Here is a 19,909-nt window from a genome sequence, read left to right on the forward strand (position 1 = left end):
CAGAGGCCTCAGAGGGGTGTAAGAGGCTGTAGAGGCTTGTGGTGCACGCAGGGCCCCAGCAATGGCTGGCTTTTACTAACTTCTTTCCCTCCTCTTCCCTTTATTGTAAAAATCTAGTTCTTCACTGAAATCACTCTGATCTACTTTGACCTAGTTTGAGTGCAGCCATGGCACATTAACATTAGTCTTCTGAAGTTATAGGCTTCAAGGACAGCTCCCCTACAGGTAACTTGCACTGGTAGTGCTTATCCACTTGCCCACATTTCCATGGGCTGGCATATACATAATGATATTACACTACTATTATCCAAGTTCAGTGACACAGCTTTTACACATTAAAAAAAGGGTTAAGTATCTCATTTTTTTCCCCAATCATCACTTTCCTGCAACTCATGTTGTAAGGAAGGGAAGTATCAGGCTGCTTCAGTATCTCTAGACAGATAATAAAACAGAGAGGTTGCAAGTGTTCTTAAGAACAATGAAACAATTGTGTAGCTATTCATAATAATAATAACTCTTGAATTGGTAAGAATAGAAGACCTAGCCTATTCAAGTATTATTTTTAAAGTATCACAGTTGTAGCAGCTTGGTACTGGACTGCTTTGCTTTTGCACATGCATTTATCAACAGTTTTGGAGGTAGTATCACTGTCTCAGCAAGAAAAATATTGTGTGTTCTCACTGCCAGGCATGCACAATTTTTCACTAAAGATGTAAGGGCCATATTATCAGGCATGGGGTTGAATATACAAACTAAGATTAACAGTATAACTTTACCATCTGATAAAGATCACAAGCCCTTATATGCTACCCAGCTAGCTGAAGGAGATGCAAAATACTTGGCCAGCTAGAATGTGTGCACACCTTTTACAGAAACACATATAAGAAACTTTCATTAAAACAAGATTTCTTCAAAATCTGGGGTGGAAAAGGAGACTGCCTGCCTTGATGGACAGATACATAGAAAGATGGAGGCCTGTGAGGGCTGTCACCTGCTCCAGTCTGGCTGAAGGCATTAGTGACAAAAAGTTGTTACCACCTAATGATTGTTTAATCCTCCACACAAAACTACCCAGTAGTTAACTTCATTCTCTGTGGACAAATAACCACCTTACAAAGTTCCCTACCCTACCTAGCAGTTCTGCTGGTGATGTTGGTGAAGCAGCTGAGTGACCTGGTGTGTCATCTGTTCTCCCAATAGTATTCCAGGTGTCTTGGAGACCTGCTGGCAGGTCACAGCAGTGTGGGGCTGGCTGCAGCACTGCTGCTCCTGCTCTACCTGCCCGTGACAGGGCAGACTGGATCTATTTCCAGAACTGTTACTCAGGCTTTTCAGAATTAGTACATCCAGTCCCCCCCATTTCTGAGAAAAAGTGCTTGCTAGGGACTTGCAGCTTTGCCTCCTTCTTTCTTCCTGTTCTGCCACAAGTCTTAGTGATGGGCTGAAATAATGTCAGTTTTTCTGATAATAAATGCTTATTTCCTTGCCACTGTGAAGTAAAACAATAAGTTGCTTTAAGATAATATTTGCCTCAAACCACACTTACACAATGCACTGAATTTCCACTGAGAGGCTAAACTAATGCTTTAAACTCAGCTCTATGGGTTATTTATAGATTCTCTGCTGGCTGGTGATAATGATCCTCCTCAGGCTTAAGTCACAGGCAGAATAATCCCCTGAATTTGAGACCTTTTATTAATCGTTCATGTATTTTTGCTTTGTGGGAGGAGAGCTACGTCCTACCTGCGTGCTTGGTTGCTACTAACAAAATACCTCAAACAGCATGTTGTATTTTTCCAAGAGAGTCTTTCTTACCTAAGAGAACAGTAACCTGTAGTACTTTGGTTCCTGCAAAGATAATCCCAAGAAACGGCACAAGTAATGGGTTTTGTCTTGAGAAAATAATTGCTCAGAACTACCATCACTTTCCTCCACATGCCCACAGCTGCAATGGTCAAGAGTAGTTGTCCCAAATCATACTGTCAAGCAACTGTGTCATCTGAGGTATCCAACACTGTGGAAATAAATAACTTCCTCTCTTTTTTTTTTTTTATTTTTTTTTTTAATTGTTAATTAATTTGGACAGTAGCAAGCAGTAATCAGATAATAGAAAGGATTGCTCATTATTCAGAAAGAAACAGGCACAGAACAAATGCTCCCTCTTCTCTAACATGCCTTTGGGAACAAAAGAAGGAGGAAAATCGAGCAGAGAGGTTTCACAAGGGAGGCACAATGGAGCCTTTGCTGTACAGTTTCTTCCACCAGCCTCACTCAAGTCTCTTCCATGATGTCCTCGCGAACTGGTGCTACATGGGTACTTGGGAGCAGGAGTGCAAATGGCAGAGGGAGTGATCCCTGTCTCCCACTGCCACCCTAGCAGCCACTTGGATCCTGTGCATTTAGGCAGCACTCTGGGCTTTGCCACCACTTCCCCAGGTGTGGTGGGACCAGCAGTCTCCAGGAGGCATCAGTGTCTGTGTAATGCAGTGTCTGACCCCTCAGATTTCTTGCAGAATCTGCTGGAAAATGGTTAAGAAAACAATTCTCTGTGCCACTCCCCTAAGACATATATAAGTTTTCAGGAGGAAATTAATGGTTTTTGTGCTGGTTCATAGAAAGATGATGCATTCTTAATAATAATAATAATAATAATAATAATAATAATAATAATAATAATAATAATAATAATAATAATAATAATAATGGTTTTGTTTTATATAATACTCAAACCCAGATATTTTCCCAATTTTTTCCCCCAAATTTTACCCAGTTTTCTGCATACCTAAGCATGAGAGAACAAAAAGCATTCAATGAAAATTTTAAAGAAGATGGAAGCATTTGAAAAATGATTGGTATTACAGATTCCCTACCAGCAATTCCACTGTGAGAATGCAATGAGAAAGCAAATGGCAGATCATTTCCCCTCACTTGCCATGCTCTTAAGTCCTGCTGAGAGTTACAAGTGAGAATATCTTAATAAAATCAGCAAAGATAAGTCTTAGACTGCTCAACAAAATAAGAAAGGTCAAAACTTTGTTAGAGGATCAGGTCATATGCTAAAGGTAGGAAACCAAGTATGTTTAATTTATTGTCTGGAAGTGAAGCATACAAAAAGCAAACAAATGTACTGAAAACCAGATCAGAAAATAGAGACTGAAAGATCCTGCAAGGTAGTCAGATTGCACAGTGCACAGGGAAGCTGAGAAAGGTAAATTGTCAGGTAATGCTGTGAAGTATTAAAGCCAAAAGAACAAAGAACACAGCAGGAATTACAGAGAATGATCACGAAATTCTTATATTACTTACTCTGTCTTGTGAGGGACTGTCTCCTCAGCAGAATGAGCCTCTGCAAGTGCAGAAAGAACTTTGTCAAGTGGTCTTGTATTTTGATCAGAGAGCTCTTTGGAGTGCTGTTGGTTGGGGCAGACAAGTTGTAAAGCCATCAGCAATGCATGTCTTCTGGTGTTTGGGATTTTATCCAGTTGTGAACATCCCAAATGCTGTAATCAGATGATTCATTGGTTACAGAGTATTAGTTGCACCACTGATACCTGCTAGAATGCAGCTCCAGCCAGGAAAACACATTTAAAATTATTTCCTATTAGACCATGTCTGCCATACAGATGAAAAGTTCTTGTGAGATTTCTTTAGAGAAACATGTTACTAAGGGACCTGAGGAGAAATCTCTTTGGGAAAACTTTTTAAAATTGCATTTAAAATCGTATTTTGTACTACCAGATAAAAGGACAAAGATAAAAGTACTGTTTGTCAGATTTCCTGATAGGAAGAGTACCGACCAAAATTTCTTTATAGTCTCTCATAGAAGTTGAGAATACATGTATTCCAAATGTGGAAGGAACCAGTTTCTGTTATTCTACTTCAGTATTTTGAGCAATGGAAAGCCAGAAAGAATAAATTGCTCAAAGCATGGCTAGGTGCACAATGTGGACTAACACCCAGAAGAACAAGTGCTGACTGCAAACGAAGCTCTGAAGGTATCAGACTGGCTTCAGCTCAGTCCCTCTGTATGCACACACCATGATCCATTTTTTCACCAGAGAACCTTAGGCTGTTTTTTACCCCCTGAGGCAGGGAAGAGCCCGGCTTGTAAATCAGGGTGCTACCTGGGACCCCTGCTTTAGGTCCTGCTACAAGGTTTGAAGTGAGGGGATGCTGCACTGGCAGAGGTGTGCATGCCTGCCATGGGCAGGCTTGGAGGCAGATGGAGGATGTTTGGGTACTCTGTGGTGACAGCACGTGACCCTTCCAGCCACGAATGTCACCTTAGCAACAGCCTGTGGGGAACCTTAAAACTCACTGAAATATAGCTCGGTTTCTATATGGAAAGCAGAGGCACATCTATGACACACAGAATAATTCCTGGAGAAATTAAAGCCCTTTGGCCACAGGATGGGTAGACAAATAGGATTTTGCTAAGAAGATATCTTCCAGTATATTACATATATGTTTAATACCAAACAGCAACATTTTCCCTGTGTTACACTCAGAGAAACACCAAAACAAGATTCTCCAAGTGAAGAACCCCCTGGGCTATGTTAGCAGGTCAGATTTAAGAGATTTATAAACAGTTTGAAGGGGCCTTTTCTGATATGAACTGTTGGATGTTTTTAATATAGATACTGCTGTTAGTCTGCAAAGTAATGCTCACCTGCGCACAAATGTGTATGTGTGCATGTTTAACTAAAAGAAACACGTTTTCTCTTGTTTTAATTCTGCTTCTTGCAGAATGAAAGATGGTGGTTTCCAGCAGGACTAATGTTAAGGAGCAGAGAACAGGAAGAGTATTTAGAATAACTAAACAAGGGAAACTGATAGTGTTTGAGTAATGATCCATAAAAAATGCTTTTGATAGACTACACAGTAAAGCAGTGTATAGATACATTTATCTGTGGACCAGATGCTTATGCTTAGAAATTAAGGTTACAAAATAAAAACCCCAAAACATATTTGTAACTACTTTGGTGTGTCCATGTTAGCTTCCTGAGACTGCAGCTGGTAAACAGGAAAGGGAATCCCATAACCAGCTGCCGCATTTTATTTTGAAGAACTAAGCTAGCAGCAGTACAGTGAACACAAAATATGTTATTCAGGCTCAGTTTTGCAAAGCACCTGCAAAATAAGTAAATAAATAACAACACAGAGATATTGTTAAGATTCTTCAAGTAAGCCTACAAAACAACACTTACCACAGAACTTCATTAAAGAGAATTAATGACATAATCTCTCTGTGTTTACTTCTTCAAAACGATTACTTGAGGCAGGAAATCTTTAGATAAAAACCCCTAATGATGCTAAGTCTCCTATCTAACCTCCTTCCCGAAAACATTACAGTTAATGATGACAAATTCTTTCCTTTTGTATCATAATAAAATTCAGTCTTGTATGTGGTTCAATAAGGAGAACAGACGATTTGGCCTCCTTTCTGATTTTAAATTTAAGCTGGTAATTAACTTATGAGAAGTTTATACAGGTGGAAAAATGCTTTTCTCCTTTTGTCACTGTAGTTTTTATTTGTTCTGAACTTGCACTAACTAACAGATCAATTTTTTAAAAGGCCAGCAAATTCAGACATTCCGGGGCATAGTGAATGAGGGACTCTGTGTCTGCTCTTCTCTTTCATAGAGAAAATAAGATGAACCTACAAGACAGTGAGAAAAAGCAGGCCAGGTTAAAAGAAAAAAAAAGTAGAGCTGCAGATGGAAGAAAAACTACTGAAGGTCTCTACTAGGTAGAACTAAAACTAACAAATAAGATATGCCCCTCCTGAAGTGATGATAAGAAGCTCTCCTGGAGCTAGCCATGCACCCCAAAGCAGTGAGTTCAGGCTAGAAGAAAGCACATCTCCACAGCACCCAGGCTACCATTGCCCACTGTCCCCAGCTGAGCTTGGAGTCCTTGCAAAGACCTGCACCTGCATTGGCCTCCAGGCTTCATGGGTGGCTGCTGCGTATGGTGCTGTGAGAGGCAGGAGCAATAAGAACAACTTACAAACCAGGAAACCACACACTGGCAAACACTGCCACTGGAACTGTGTGCTTTCTGTGGTGCATTGCTGTCAAGTGTGGGAAGTACTTGGGCTGGAGAGCTCCTTTCCAGATAATAGTATCTGAGGGCCACAGGCAGTTTGGAAGGACAGAAGAGTCAGCTGATCTGTTTGCCTACTGATACTCCTACATTTATTGTAGGTTTATCACAAAATTTCAGTTATGATGCAAAAAATTAACTTTGGCCAGTTCTGCTTGTATATACTGAGAGAAGAGTCACAGTTTTGCAGAGGAAATGATGGAGATAGTGGTTAAGCATACAAGTAAGGATTGCAGTGTTGTTCTTCAACTTACACATGGCTTTGCATCTGAGTCTACAGTAAGTGCTATCAATAATGTTAATGACACTGAGTCCTCTGCTCCCGAGGGTACTTGCACAAACATTTTGCCCTTTAAAGTACCCATCATTGGGAACATGTAGAGAAGGCTCTGGAAAATGCTGGAAAATTATATCACATACCCCCAAGTAGATGATACGGTGGGTTTAAATCCCAACAGTAATTTAAGTGTTTCCTTTACTAAAGCTGTAATCTGCCAGTCATTGCTGGAAAGCTGGTGGTGGCTTAAGACATAGCTATTTACAGCTGCTTGTTACTTCTCTGCCAGGAATTACCCTGGCAGTTTGGCTAGTGGAAGAAGTCACTGGAGTGCTCCTCATCAACAGTATGGCAGAAGTCAGCCCATCGAATCCGAACAGCTGCCACGGCTGTGTGAGGTTAACTTGGCTGGTTTTACACTGGAGTGGGGTGAGGAGAGCTCCTTTAGTCTGTTCCCTGGCTGACTTGTGGGGATGTGACTGCCTGCAGATAGCTGCTCCTGACAAATAGGAGAGAGCTGCTGTAAAACTCATCTGATGGTGGCCTCACGCTGCTGGTGGTGCTGCCTTTGGCAGCCTGGAGCCAGTAATAGTTGCTGTAAAAACTCCTTATCCATCTGGATAAAGCCAGAGACTTTACAGAACCAGCATCTTAATGCCTGAAAAGCATAAAGCTGATGTTTGAGGCAATGTAGGTCTACCAATACCAGGATTCATTTTGAAAGCTCTTAATGAAACAGTCAACTGATCATGCAAAATGTTTAGTCTGAGTCTGCCCCTTAGCATTGCACATGCAAAGGAAAAAGAAGCACATTGAATTCAATATTGTACGTCTCTCTCTTTTACGGGAACAGGGTAACAGAAAGGCATTGACAAATGTTGTTACAAGGTCCTCAGGAAGTTGTTAGCTGAACAGAAGGTTGTGGAACTGAGCCAGGAAGGCTGAGGAAGAACTTTTCACAGCTCAGAGAATTGCCATTAGCTTCTTATAGGTCCAGCACAGAACACATGCAAAAGAATATATTATAATCTTCTGAAATACTTGCTGGAGGTTTCTACTTCCTGAATTTGAAATACACAGCACTGCAGTTCAGGCAAGAAAAAACCACAACAGAACCCACAAGAATTTACTGTCTTGCCTGAGTCTAAAATGTGAACAAAGCACCTCCCAAAACAAATGCGCTCCCCAGCCCAAAATCTGCCCTTCTGAGTGTACTGAGATGTACTGACTGTACATCTGCAGATGTCAGCAATTTTTATTACCTCCTCATGCTTGAAAGTAAACATGATGCTTCTTATTTCAACTCCCAGATAACTGTCTTTCATAGGCTATCTAGAAAGAAACACCCAAAGAACTAATTATTCCTGTAAGATATGGGAGCTGTGTTTTAAAGTAATTTTCCATCCCCATATGGTTTTCTACCCTGTGTGAAAGTGTGGGTGCCTCCTGCTCTCCTCATATCACAGTAGCAGGACTGGGCTGAGGCAGAGTAGATCATCAGAAATCATTGGGGAAGTAGGCAAGAAGCTGGATGTTCATCTGCCTGTGGTGATTAGGTCTCAAGGGCTGCAGCACACGTGTGTGTACCCTCACCTCATCCCACTGTGTACCATGCACAGCCTTGCTGGGAACGAAACTGGAGTATTTTGCTCAGAGGTGAGCCGAACACTCATGGTGAGGTCCTCAGCTGTGACTGGTAGACCAGAGCTGGAAGTTTTCACCATATGCACCCGCCAGGCAGAGCAGACACCACCTCTGAGTCCCAGGTAGACCCAGACTGAGGAAAGTGAGTCTTGAGAGCAAGAAGATTGTGAATACTATTTAAGGGCTGTGTCAAGGTCCTGAGCTAGGGTTTTTTATTCAGAAGACAGACCAACAATGCAGCTGGCAAATGTCCAGGATGCAGCTTTCCAGCCTTGTCCAAGCTCCCTGTCCCCATCATCACTCTTCTCATCATCTCTTTCAGTTCTGCAGGAGGTGGATCTGCTTAGCAGTCCTGGGAAGGGGAGCAGGGGCTGCCAGGTCACTCTGTCAGAAGTTCTCTGCTCTGCTGCTGTCCACTTTCTCCTCAATTCATCTCTTCCTGCCTCTTCCCAGTATGTCAGACAACCGCTACCTCCATGCCCAAGCCTTGCATATGATCACAGATGCCCAGAGCTTTGGAGCTGCGGTGGGGCTGGTAAGAGATGCAGCAGCAGGTGGCAAAGAAGGAATCATGAAGAAAATGGAGAGCAAACATTAAAAAATAAATTAGCCTTTGGGAGGGTTATGTGATTACAGATAGTTATACCAAATCCTTCACTTCTGTCATTGTCTCAGAGCCCTGCCAACGCCTACCCTCACTGGTTTCAGTAGGCTTTGCATTAGATCTGGAATCAAGTATTTACAGAGCTGATTAAAACCAGTGGCACATCCAGGAGCTTGGCCAGTGAAAAGCCATCTTGGGTCTTGAATGATTCGGCCTGCGCAGCAGTCGGCTGCATCACTGTGGGGCTATTTGCTTTCAGAGGATGTATCCGCGAGTGACAGGGACAAAGAGAAATAATTTAGGGGACATCATTTGATCTAGAGCTGTGACAGGGCTGCTCCCTGCCAGCAAGACCTGACTGTGGACTGATGAAGATTTCCATTCTAGATTGAAATACGACGTTGGCATCTACAATGCCGTAGGTCAAAAGAGAGTAGGCTTGCTTTTTTGTGGAAGTGCTAGTGCTAAAGTAAGCAGTTCTCCTTCTTGCTAGGTCTGCAAAAGCAATGACTATTATGGGCAAAGTCAAAGGAATACTGTCAATTTAGCAGAAGACCAGTTTCTAAAGAATTTCAAGTCATACTTGTAAAATCTGGTAAAAGCAGAGTTGTTTATATTGCATAGTTAATACTGAAAACAGTGTCCATAATAAGTTGGATTTTCAGTTTCTCTCTTTCCCCACCCCTTGTAAATGCAATTGATTAATAAAAAAAATGTAAACTCTGTAAACATGTTTCAAAGAAAAAATCTAAAAACCTCCAGTTCCCTAAAACCTCATTTCACATCTTGTCCTCTGGTAGCATCTCCAAGGAAAGTTTGCCTTAGGAACTCACCAAAGAAACATAAACAGCAACTAGGAAATATATCTGTAGAGTTTTGAACAGTTTTCTACCATTTCTTTATTCATGGCAAATCCACTATTTCTTAACACTTGCCTGAAAATCCAAGGTGTGGTCTTGACTCACAAAATAGTAAAAGGATGCATTTCTTTAGCTAACTATTGGGCATCTTTGGGAAAATGTGTTAGTGTTTGTCACAGTGCTGTCACATTTGCCACAATGCAGTGTTGTCTAAAGCACAAAGGAAAAAATCTCCATTGAAAGAATAATACCATTTACTCCTATGCAAGGCCAGGTAGATGCATTCATGAGAACTCACAAATGTTTCTGAAGAATACTTGAGAGAGGGATGCCTAAACCCAGGGGAAAGAAAGCAACTCACAGATACCCCTCCCTTTAGAAACCATCCAGCTCGTTGCTGTGCTGGCTTCAGAAAACGTTCTGCACGCTGCTTGGGAAAAAGCACAAACATTTCCAGAAAAGGCACTTGGAGATAGAGTAACACTTCCCAAGGTGTTACTCTTTTCTGGCTTAGAAGAATGCTTTCTGGCCATCATGGAGAGGAGGGAAGAGAGCAAGGCTGTAGGCAAACTTTGCTTTCCTGTGCATGTGCTAAGCCCAGGAAGCAGGCTAACTGCAGGCTGAAGGGGAAATGGTGCAGCTCCTTCCAGGAGATGGGCAGTGCTTCTCTATCTGCCCCGAGCCCTCACTCAGGCACTGCTCCCACTCCACGGGGCTCAGAGAACAGGAAATATGGGAATGTTGGAAAGGCTGGAGAGAGCCCAATTCAAGCAGATCAGCTGTTCTGTCTTTTCCGTGTTTTTCAGTTGGCGTTTATGTCCTTCCAGCACTAGGAAACGACCTTGTGGTCAGAGAGGTTCCCCTTTGCCCTGAGCTTGAACCTGTCATCACAACAAGGGTAACCCCATTCTCACCACTGCCCCAAGAAGCATCCAGTATTTGAGATAGCAACAGCTTCTGAAACAGCACAGAAATAGTTACCACTTTTGTCTGTTTAATGCCGGCAGTTTAAATAACTTTCACCCTTAGTTCAAGGATACTTGCTGGTGATATCTGTTTTCGGGGATGGTTCAGGACCTTCAGGTAGATGGAGAGGACACACTGTGCAAACAGAAAATGTTGAGCTATCATTTTCCAGCTACACATGAGAAGGAAAAAAATAAGACAGCTGATTCTTTTTAAGGCAAAAGCCAGCTCAGTCTCACACTGGCAAACAGCAGAACAGTGCAGTCAGAATACAAGCAGTGAAGCGATGTAGTTTATCAAGTGCAAATGTGATAAATGGCTTGTTTATAAATTCCTTATTGCTTATAAATGCAATTTGTGAAGTATTTGTTAGGTAAAATCATCAAAGTCATATTCTCAGAGGTTATGATCTGAGTATTAGCAATGACAGTCAGATTATTGCTGTTACCCCTAGCCAGTTTTCATAATAATATTTTATTATCTTTAACTATCTTTGTACTGCTTCATGCACTACCCAGGCTAAAGGGGAATTGTGATGATTACACTGTGAATGTATCAGCAATATTTCATCTGGGTGTCTGGAGAATATTAAGGGCATGCACCCTTGCCTCCATGGATGTCACGGCCAAAACTTTCAGTAATTTGCCTGAGAACAGGACCAAGCCTTGCATGTGCTGCTCTGCTCCCTCTCCCGACTTGATCCCGCTGTGTCAGTCTCTGAGGTGAGAGCTTGGCAGCTCTCCATGGGTCAGAGTCCTGTGGCTGGTCCTGGCTCCTCAGTGATTGATTCCTTGACCACAGTATGCCTTGAGGTGGTTCCTCTTCTGCTTCTACTCCTGCTTGTTATTTTAGTAACATTTTTAAAGTCACCTTGCTCATCCTTACATGTTGGAAACCTTGAAGGTAAGATGCAGGAACTTTTCAATACGACATTATAGCCTTTACATACAGAGGTATCCACAGTGAAATAAGACACTGTCCTTACAGCTTTGTTAGTGCTTCACCTATATTCTTCCTGTTTATCCTGGAAGAATGTCAGAAAACCTGGAACATGCCTATACAGCAGTCACTTGACCTGCTCATAGGAGCAGGCACTGCACTAGCTGAGTGTGGTCCCCTCCGTGGTCTCGTAGCAATACTGCACAAGCAGTATCACCAGAAGATTGCAAACAGATGACATAATAGATATATAATGTATCAGATGATCTCCTGAGCAACTTCCAAAGCCCTTGGTCACATAGGGCACCAGCATTTCAAGAGCTGAACATGGATAACTTGAACTGCATGACAATTTTTTGAACAGCTGACTATCCACTATCTCCTGTGTTAAATGGTTCTCAGTGAGCACAATTTTAAGAGCCTTTGGTCTGGTTTTCTGTGCCACAGTTATTGCCTTTACATAAACACCTAGTTTTTCCTTCTGGTACAAGTTTGATTTTTTCCTTTTTATCTCTTCTTTCACCTCTAAATAATTTTCCTAAAAAAATGCACTTACATGTGATTATTCCCCCAGTTGCACAACTACATCACTCCTTAAAATCCATGTTATATTTGTGCATGAAGAATTAACTGTTGGATTCCCCCATCCCTCCCTTTTTTTTAAACCAAAAATTGAACATGTAATGAAAGGAATAAACCCCCACAAAGTCTTGGTATTATCCTACTACACAGCAGTCATTGAGAAAGCAAGTGGAAAGTAGCTTCTGCAACAAAAACACTAGAGGAGGTCAAAGGAAACGTAGGTGGGTATTTGACATCACAAAAGACTTATAGTACAGAGCTAGTATTGAACATGGGGTGACCTCCTGCTTATTCTTTATACACCCAAACTTCAAGGCTGTGGGATTTTCCAAAGTGCAAAGAACACAGAATATAAGCCAGAATTATTTGTAAACATAGGATAGATGAGATTTATATAACAGCCCACTGCAGTACTATAAATCCAGGAAAGGGAATAATTACAAAGGAAATTAAAGTTAAAAGTAGTCATGAACCACAAAAAAACCTGTGCTTTCAATCTCTTTCTCTGGCAAAATAATGTTGCGCCCACTTGCTGTGTGCCAGTTCATTCTTCTAGGTAAATGGTAGGGCCAGGAATGGGGTCTCCAGTTTAGAAAAGAAACTTGTACTTGTTAAATACTTCCTATTGTATGTTCAAAATAGGTTTTAGATTGCTTAGACAAAAAGCTTATATAAATTGCCTATACATTTAGCACAAAAAGTCTTCCAGTAGTGTGTTTCAGTAAAATGCACTTCTTTTGAAAGAAGGAGTAACTAAAAAGAAGAAAAATTTTAGAACAAAACTAAAGCTATCCTACGTCCTGATGATAGTTATTACCAACAAAACCTAATGTATTGTCAATAACATGATGCTGTAGAGCTATAAGATATGAACAATGAAGGAATGGATGTAACTGCTTGTAGTTACCAAGCAGACCATTACTTATAGGCCTATAGAGACCCAATGAAATCCAATATAAATCAGTAACACAACTAGAAACAAAATGGGGAGAAAGAATCAAGATTTAGCTCTGCAGTGACTGCGGTGCACGTGGTGGCACTGAGGCCACATCAGGGGGCAGGAAGGCTGCCTGGGGTTCTTTGAGGCTTCCAAATATGCATGCAAAGCCAGGCACAGGTTTTTAGTGGGAAAACACAATAGTCTAAAGGAAATCTCTGGGACTGTAATAACAGCAATAACTTCCTTAATAGCAACAATTTCCTTAATAGCGAGGAAGTTACAATCCATACTCAAAAACCCCATAACAAAAAAAGGAAGTGGTAACACAATTAAGCCTGATGTGTGCACAACTAGCAAGTGATGTGGGGGACAGGTGAGAAAGGGGGGTTTTAAAAGATTAAGTGAAGGATTTAAAAAAAAAAAAAAAAAAAAAGTGTGGGTGCAACACAAGGACACTCAAGTGTGTTTTAGTAATTGCCAAGATACAGTGATGTGATCTCGTGGAATCCCTACCTGTTTGCTTGTTTTCACCTGTCATTTTCTGAAATTAAAAGCAACTGGTTTTCATGGAAATATAATTTTTAGTGCTGTGTGAAAGCAGTTTTGATAGATGAATTTTAACATGCTGTTGGTAAAAGCTTTTGGCTTCCACAAGCTAAACCCAGAGCCTACTGAAATCAGTGCTCATTTCATCTGGTTTGATGCCTGTTTCTTCACAGCTTAATCTGTATGCAAGAGACCTGAATGAGATGCATTCTGTGAAGCTGGCTAAACAGCACCTGTTACGAAATGCAGATTTTATTATCAGTGCTGTTTTACAATCATATTAATCACATCAGAAATAAAAAAATTTATAAAAATTATTGAAGAAAGTAAAATGAAAACTAACAACTTTTGTTAGCAATTCTCATACACCATTCTGACTGCTGATGAAAGTGAAAGAAACATTTTTGAGTTTAGAGGAATAGGACAGCATATCCTTTATACAGGGCAAATACTACTTTCCTTGGGATTTTATTTAGGGATTTTATGAAGAATAGTTTGATCCTTCTACATTTTTCCTATATTCACATAAGATCTGGGTGCACAGATCCAAACAACACTAAACTACTCTCAGAGCAAGAAGGATTTTTTCCAGCTCAGGAGGAACCTGTTTGGGAATCAGTTTTTGGGTGCACCATGAGATGAACAACTTCCACTGAACAACCAACAACCTTCAGTGAAGCTCCTCAGATTAATATGCTTTGGAAGCAAAAAAGACACTGTGAGTACCAGAAGGTCAAGTATAGAATAAATTAAATCTGCAATTGATAATAAGTGACTTCCAGCTCTGGCAAATTATGTACTTAATACAAATTATTAGTATTTGTTTGTTTTCTGATCTGAGTGTCTGTGATTTTATCCTCAGATGAAAAGAACCAAATAATTTAAGATGTTGCCACTAAGGTAAAGGATGTGGGTGTTTCTGACCCAATGACTGCTGGCTGCTTATGTTACAGTGAGTTTTTGCAGTATGGCAAATATTTTGCATAAGGAGTATTTATATTTATTTATGTCTAAGCTCAGTGTTTGTTTTTAATGTAATCTAGAATGAACTCATAGTAAACACTGATGTTATTCTGAGAAAGCATAAACCAGCCAGTAGTTCCATTTATACTCACAGCTCCAGCAACTTGAGAGCACTCGCTGAATGACAGCTGAAGACAGAATTCAGTTTCATAACAAGTTTTTAATAAAAAAAGACCAGAAGTAATATGCTGCACTTTTTTTTGCTTTTTTTTTCTTTTTCTCTCAGAGCAGGGAGAACGAGGGAACTATTCGAAGTTCTGAGCTGGTTACTGTGCTGCTTTTGATCTACCCAAGCTGGAGCCCAGCCTAGGGTGCAAGACACCCCTGCCCGCACTCTGCAGCCTCCTGTGATACTGAACACAGCACCAGGAAAGCAATTCCCCAACGAGATTGCCAGAGGGCTCCCTGCAAGAGGACTGTCTGACAAGGAAATTTCAATCTGATAAAGACTATAAAAGGGCTCTTTACAGTTTCCTGATTAAATGAATTATCTCATAAAGTAACCGATGCTGGTGAATCAGCTTTTAACTCTGTGATGGTAAATGCCTGTTCTGCTTACCCGGGCTGGTGGGGGGGCTGTTGCTGGTTTTGGGGATGCAGATGGAGCATGGTGATGGGTGAGGACAGGAGTGGCAGAAGGAAGGGAAGACTCAAGGCTCTGCGGTCACGTCTGGGGCTGGGTCCCTGCCTGCTCTTGCACTGCTTCAGGAGGGGGTCCTGGATCACTGAGAAAGGATGTCGCTGAGATTAGCAGACTGAGAGAGAAACAAGATCCCTGCTACTTAAATGATCATATGGTGGCTTAGTAAGGAGTTGCTGGCTTAATTGCAAGAAGAAAATAATTACAGGTAAGGGAGGCTTTCTGCCACATTACTGAAGGAGTGCTGGTGTGCCCAAGCCTGATTCTTGGAGTGTCATGCCTGTGAGTATCCAGGTAATGTCATCTGGAGCAGCAACTGCTCTATTCCCCTGGAAAATAGCAGAAGTCTCCCGCTGCCCCAACAAGGTAAAGAGTAGAAGTCTAAGAAATTAGTATGAATGTTCCCAGTCACATTTTTGCTTTTGTTAAATAGTGCCACATACCCAGCAGCTTCCGGTTCTGTATAAATAAATTCTGGCAGCTTCAGCATTAACTTGACTTTGACCCTTGGTTGGTATCAACCAAATATAAAATATGAGTTTAAAGATGTGGGTGCTTTTAGAACAATGTTCGGGTAAGTCTTCCACTGCAAAACAGAGGAGGTATAAATAATTTAAAGATGATGCTTTTACTCAACTACTCCTATTTCCTTACAAAGAAAGACTTGGAGTATTAGGCATAAACATTCTTAGGTAAATTGGAATGCCACCTGACTTGAAATAAATTCAAGTGTAGAGGACAGGGTTATAATTTTCCTTAACTTGAAAGTTACCTGATGAGACAACATTTATAAAATCTCTTTTCAATTCCCACGTTGATAACTAAAGATGCAACATCTGCTGCTGCAAAGAATTAAGAATTAACTATTCTCTGTTTTCTACACGATGAGAAAAACTTGGTAAAGCTTGAAAAATCGTACCCCAGGGACAACATTCAATCTGGGGCCATTCATGCTCTGGATACGTACATAAATGCCATCAGAATCTGTCAGCTTCCCCTCAAAGAGCAAAAAAGTCTCTGGCATGTTATAGAGCGGACAGGACTGAAAAAAGTGCCTGACTTACCTCCCTCCCTCCCAAAATGTGACTCTAGATGTGACAGTCATTATGTTACTCTACTTCTAAGATATTGAATCCTATTGCAGTGCGTTATATTTCATCTGTTAATCTCAAGCCACCTTGAGAATAGCTCAACGTCACAGGAGAGGCTTTCTTGGTTCTTCAGATCCAAATAATCAACTGAACTACAGAAGGAAAAGGGGATTAAACCACTCTTTTCTCCGTTACACACTGGTTTTGTTTATGTTGGTAACATATCTTGAAACTTTGATTATTTGTCCACCCTTTCAAAAGCAAATTCTGAGAAAATTTCAAACGTCAAATACATTGTTTCGTCTGGCATCAGCGTACAGAAGGAAGAGCTGAAAGAAGCAATCCAGCATCACTACTTATTGGGAAGAAAATGAAGGGAAAACTCCTTTAAGAAGAGAGAAAGAAGGAAAACAAAGCAGGAGGAAAATGTCAAAAGCTAATCTGTGGACACTCCCCCAGAAGGTCATGGGAGGCAATGGAAGGAATGAAGCTGGTGATGGAAATCAGCAACACAGATAAACATCCTTAAAAAATGCAATCTTCAAAAAAGCAGCAGGCAATCAGGCAGGGGTGCTGTGAGAATCCACAAACCTCATGTCCGTGCTAAACCCACAGCAACCACCAGCTCCACTCCCCACCGCACCCAGGCAACACCCCTGCCTCCAAGGAACTGTGCTGAGCGGTCAGAAACTTCCACATAACACCAAGGGACCACCAAAAAAAGAAAATCCCAGCATCCAAACCTTTCTGCAGCTCCAGGCTGGGATGCAGTGACACACTGCACTCATCCATGTGAGAGCTCCCATGCTTTGCTGAAAGCCTGAGAAAGTTGATTAGACCAAGACAGATGATGCTGATACAATAAACCTCAGTGCAAAAAAAGAGTGACCTGAACATACACAGATCTAAAGACTATTTAAAACCATTGCCAATTGCTAACATTACTCTTTATTCTCAGTTTCAGAAATAGTCATTATTGCTGCATTAGCAAAGAAAGGGACTGAAGACATTTTAAGCTGCAAGGCTTCTGGCTACCACACGGCAAGGCGAAGCACGCGGCAGAGTGCACCGCCACAGACGTGCAGTGTACTGACTTCTGGTACAGACACAGCAGCATGTTGGACTTCAGTTGGCCTTTTTAAAAACATACTGCGTGGAATGACTTCTTGATTTTATCTGTTGCACAAGTAGACTCAAAGTCTCTGAATTTCCTTCCCACCACTGGAATAATAAGATACAAATTTTAGCTACCTTGGCTTTTCTGTTTCAATCCTGGTAACTTTAAATGGTGGTATTACAATAATAACAGAAACCATTTCTCCCTCTGCCTTAATCTGGGTGTTTTGAGACACATTCTGCCCTGTAATTGATAGAGTTTAAAAATAAATCTAGTTTGTCCTTTTCAAACACAAAAATATTTTCTTGAGAAAAAGTGCAGAGTTATTTTACAGAGAAGATAAATATTAGTGCCCTTTATGAAACAAATAGGTTCAAAGTTGTAGAGGGGTAAATATTTTTGTTCACGTTAACTCATATTTCAATTTTCTAGCCAGGCCTGCATCAGCATTAAAGCTGTTTCTTTCCAACTCTTATAACACAGAAAGGCCCACCTTCCTTAAGGTCTAGTGCTAGTTTTGAGCTAAAATTTCTTCATGTGACTTAACTGCATGGTCCTCATTAGAGCCTTCAGGCAACATGTGGATAAAAACATTAGGAAGGGCCTCCTGAGACCCTGAGAATTCATCCCTTTGGTGTAGCAGGTCAGAGTAGCTGGAGTGCACAGCTCAAGCAACAGCAGGGAATGAGGTGGAAAGGGGGCCTTCACTATGAAACCCAGAAGTATTCAAAAAATATTTTTCTTACTATGCTTAGTATGATGAAAATGTAATAAAAAACAGCAAGGACAAACCTTGTTAGATAACACTTGCTTTGATGGTAGTTCATCTGCTGGGTGGAGGATGCCTGAAGCTGTTTGGAGCACAGTGCTGCCTGGTCACCGCTGCTCAGGACACTGGGGTGAGGGGTCACCTCTTGTTTGTGGCACTGCAAGATCATGATGCTGCTCCAGGGATAATCCCACCAGCACCTTCCTGGGATCAGCTCAACGTCAGCCAGTTCAGCTGAAAGCTAGCTCTGCAGGGAAAACCATGTGGTCTGCTTGAGCCAAGGTGGGCTAAGAGGCAAAAATATATGTGTAGAGAGGAGCCACAAGCCCTCTGCACAGCTAGGCTCAGTTTCACTTTGGCCCCAGTGAATCCATGCAGCCTGACTTGCTGTCAGGCAAGTGAGAGCAGGATCCTGGCATAGCAGATCTGTGTTCCCCTCTGAAGGATTTATTTGGTGGCTACGAAGCAGTACAAGCAGCCTCCTAACCTGGGTGCCCAATACTGGGCCCTGCTGCCAGCTGAGCCCAGGCAGGTCCAGCAAGCTGGAACACAGAGCTCAGCACCTGTCTGCCAGCCAGTGGACAGAGGCACAGACACACACACGCATGCTCACTGCTCTGGTTTCCTCCAACACCACCCAAGTCTGTAGGATGCACGCCTGGGTGGTTTCACGTTGCGCTACATCTCACAGCCAAGCCATGTTCACCCGTGGTCGAAAATACCTGACAACCAGCTTTTTATCTCCTTGTCCTTTGAAGGCGAGTTTTGTCCACCTGCTTTGGAGGGAACAAACAACAGAGACTAAATGACCCAGTGCCTTGGTAAACAAAACACTTCAGGGCCTCCCAAGTAACAAATGACCCAATGCCAATGGTAGGGCGCTACGCGCTGTGGATCGACAGGCAGCAGGTGACAGCGAAACAGCAAGAATTAGACAAAACCAGATTCCAATTAGAGAAAAACTCTCCAAGCAGGCAAGAGCCCGGCCTTGAGGCCCGCAGGACGCCTGCAAGGCAGGTGAAAGGGATGGAAGGGAGCACTCCCCACAGCTGATCTTGGCTACAGCCTTGAGCGCTGGATGGAAAAACACACTGAGGAACTGAAATCACCGTATTAACACATTAACGATCCATGAGCATAGCAATACTCACACCCAGACGCTACGGGTGTGACGAGCAGCCCTCGCTCCTCGCGCCCGCCCGGTGAGATTCCCGAGCGCTGCCACTTCCCACCGAGCCAGGAACTGCCTGACCGGCCGCGCGTGCCTGAGAGAACGACGCTAGAGATACAAGCTCTTCCTCACACTTCTGGCCATAAAAGTAGCACTTGTTTTTTTTCAGGGAACGGAGCTCGCTCCGTGGAACACCCCCCTGGCCCCTTTTCTGCGCAGAGCTTCGTATTCAAAAAGCAAACATCCCGACGCCGGGTGTGCGCGGGCTCCTTGCGCGCCGGGTAACGGACGCTGCCTGGCGCGGGGACCACCAGAGAAACACAACTTGGCGGGCAGCCCTTGCAACCCCACCAGCCGCAGCCCCCCAGCAACCCCAGCAGCCCCAGCCCCCCCCCCAGCAGCCCCAGCACCCCCGGACCCGCCGGCTGCTCCGGCAGCGGGGCCCCCCCCCCCCCGCAGTGCGCATGCGCGGCGCCCCCTGCCGCCGGGACGGGGCGGGAGCGCCTCCCCCCGCGCGGCCCGCGCGAGCACACACCGCGGGCACCGCCGCTTGCGATTGGCGGCGCGCCCCCCTTCTTCCCGCCCCCTCAGGAGCCGCCGCCCTTGCCATTGGCCCCGCCGGCCGGCCACGCCTG

The 19,909-nt window shown here is 42.7% G+C and overlaps 1 long non-coding RNA gene across 3 annotated transcripts; it reads right to left on the reverse strand.

Annotated features, from left to right (window-relative positions):
• Positions 1 to 2,086: 2,086 nt before the first annotated feature.
• Positions 2,087 to 19,617, reverse strand: LOC127384872 (uncharacterized). Of its 3 annotated transcripts, none has more exons than XR_007889525.1 (3): positions 18,127 to 19,617; positions 3,307 to 3,500; positions 2,087 to 2,516 (listed from the first exon to the last, which is right to left on the reverse strand). It is a non-coding gene; the product is annotated as an uncharacterized LOC127384872 (long non-coding RNA). The 3 variants fall into 3 exon arrangements; XR_007889524.1 differs by having other exon boundaries at positions 2,087 to 2,519; XR_007889526.1 differs by lacking the exon at positions 3,307 to 3,500 and adding an exon at positions 10,531 to 10,591 and having other exon boundaries at positions 2,087 to 2,519.
• Positions 19,618 to 19,909: the final 292 nt, after the last annotated feature.

Source organism: Apus apus, chromosome 4, assembly GCF_020740795.1.
Source record: "Apus apus isolate bApuApu2 chromosome 4, bApuApu2.pri.cur, whole genome shotgun sequence".
In the NCBI taxonomy this organism is placed as follows: domain Eukaryota; kingdom Metazoa; phylum Chordata; class Aves; order Apodiformes; family Apodidae; genus Apus; species Apus apus.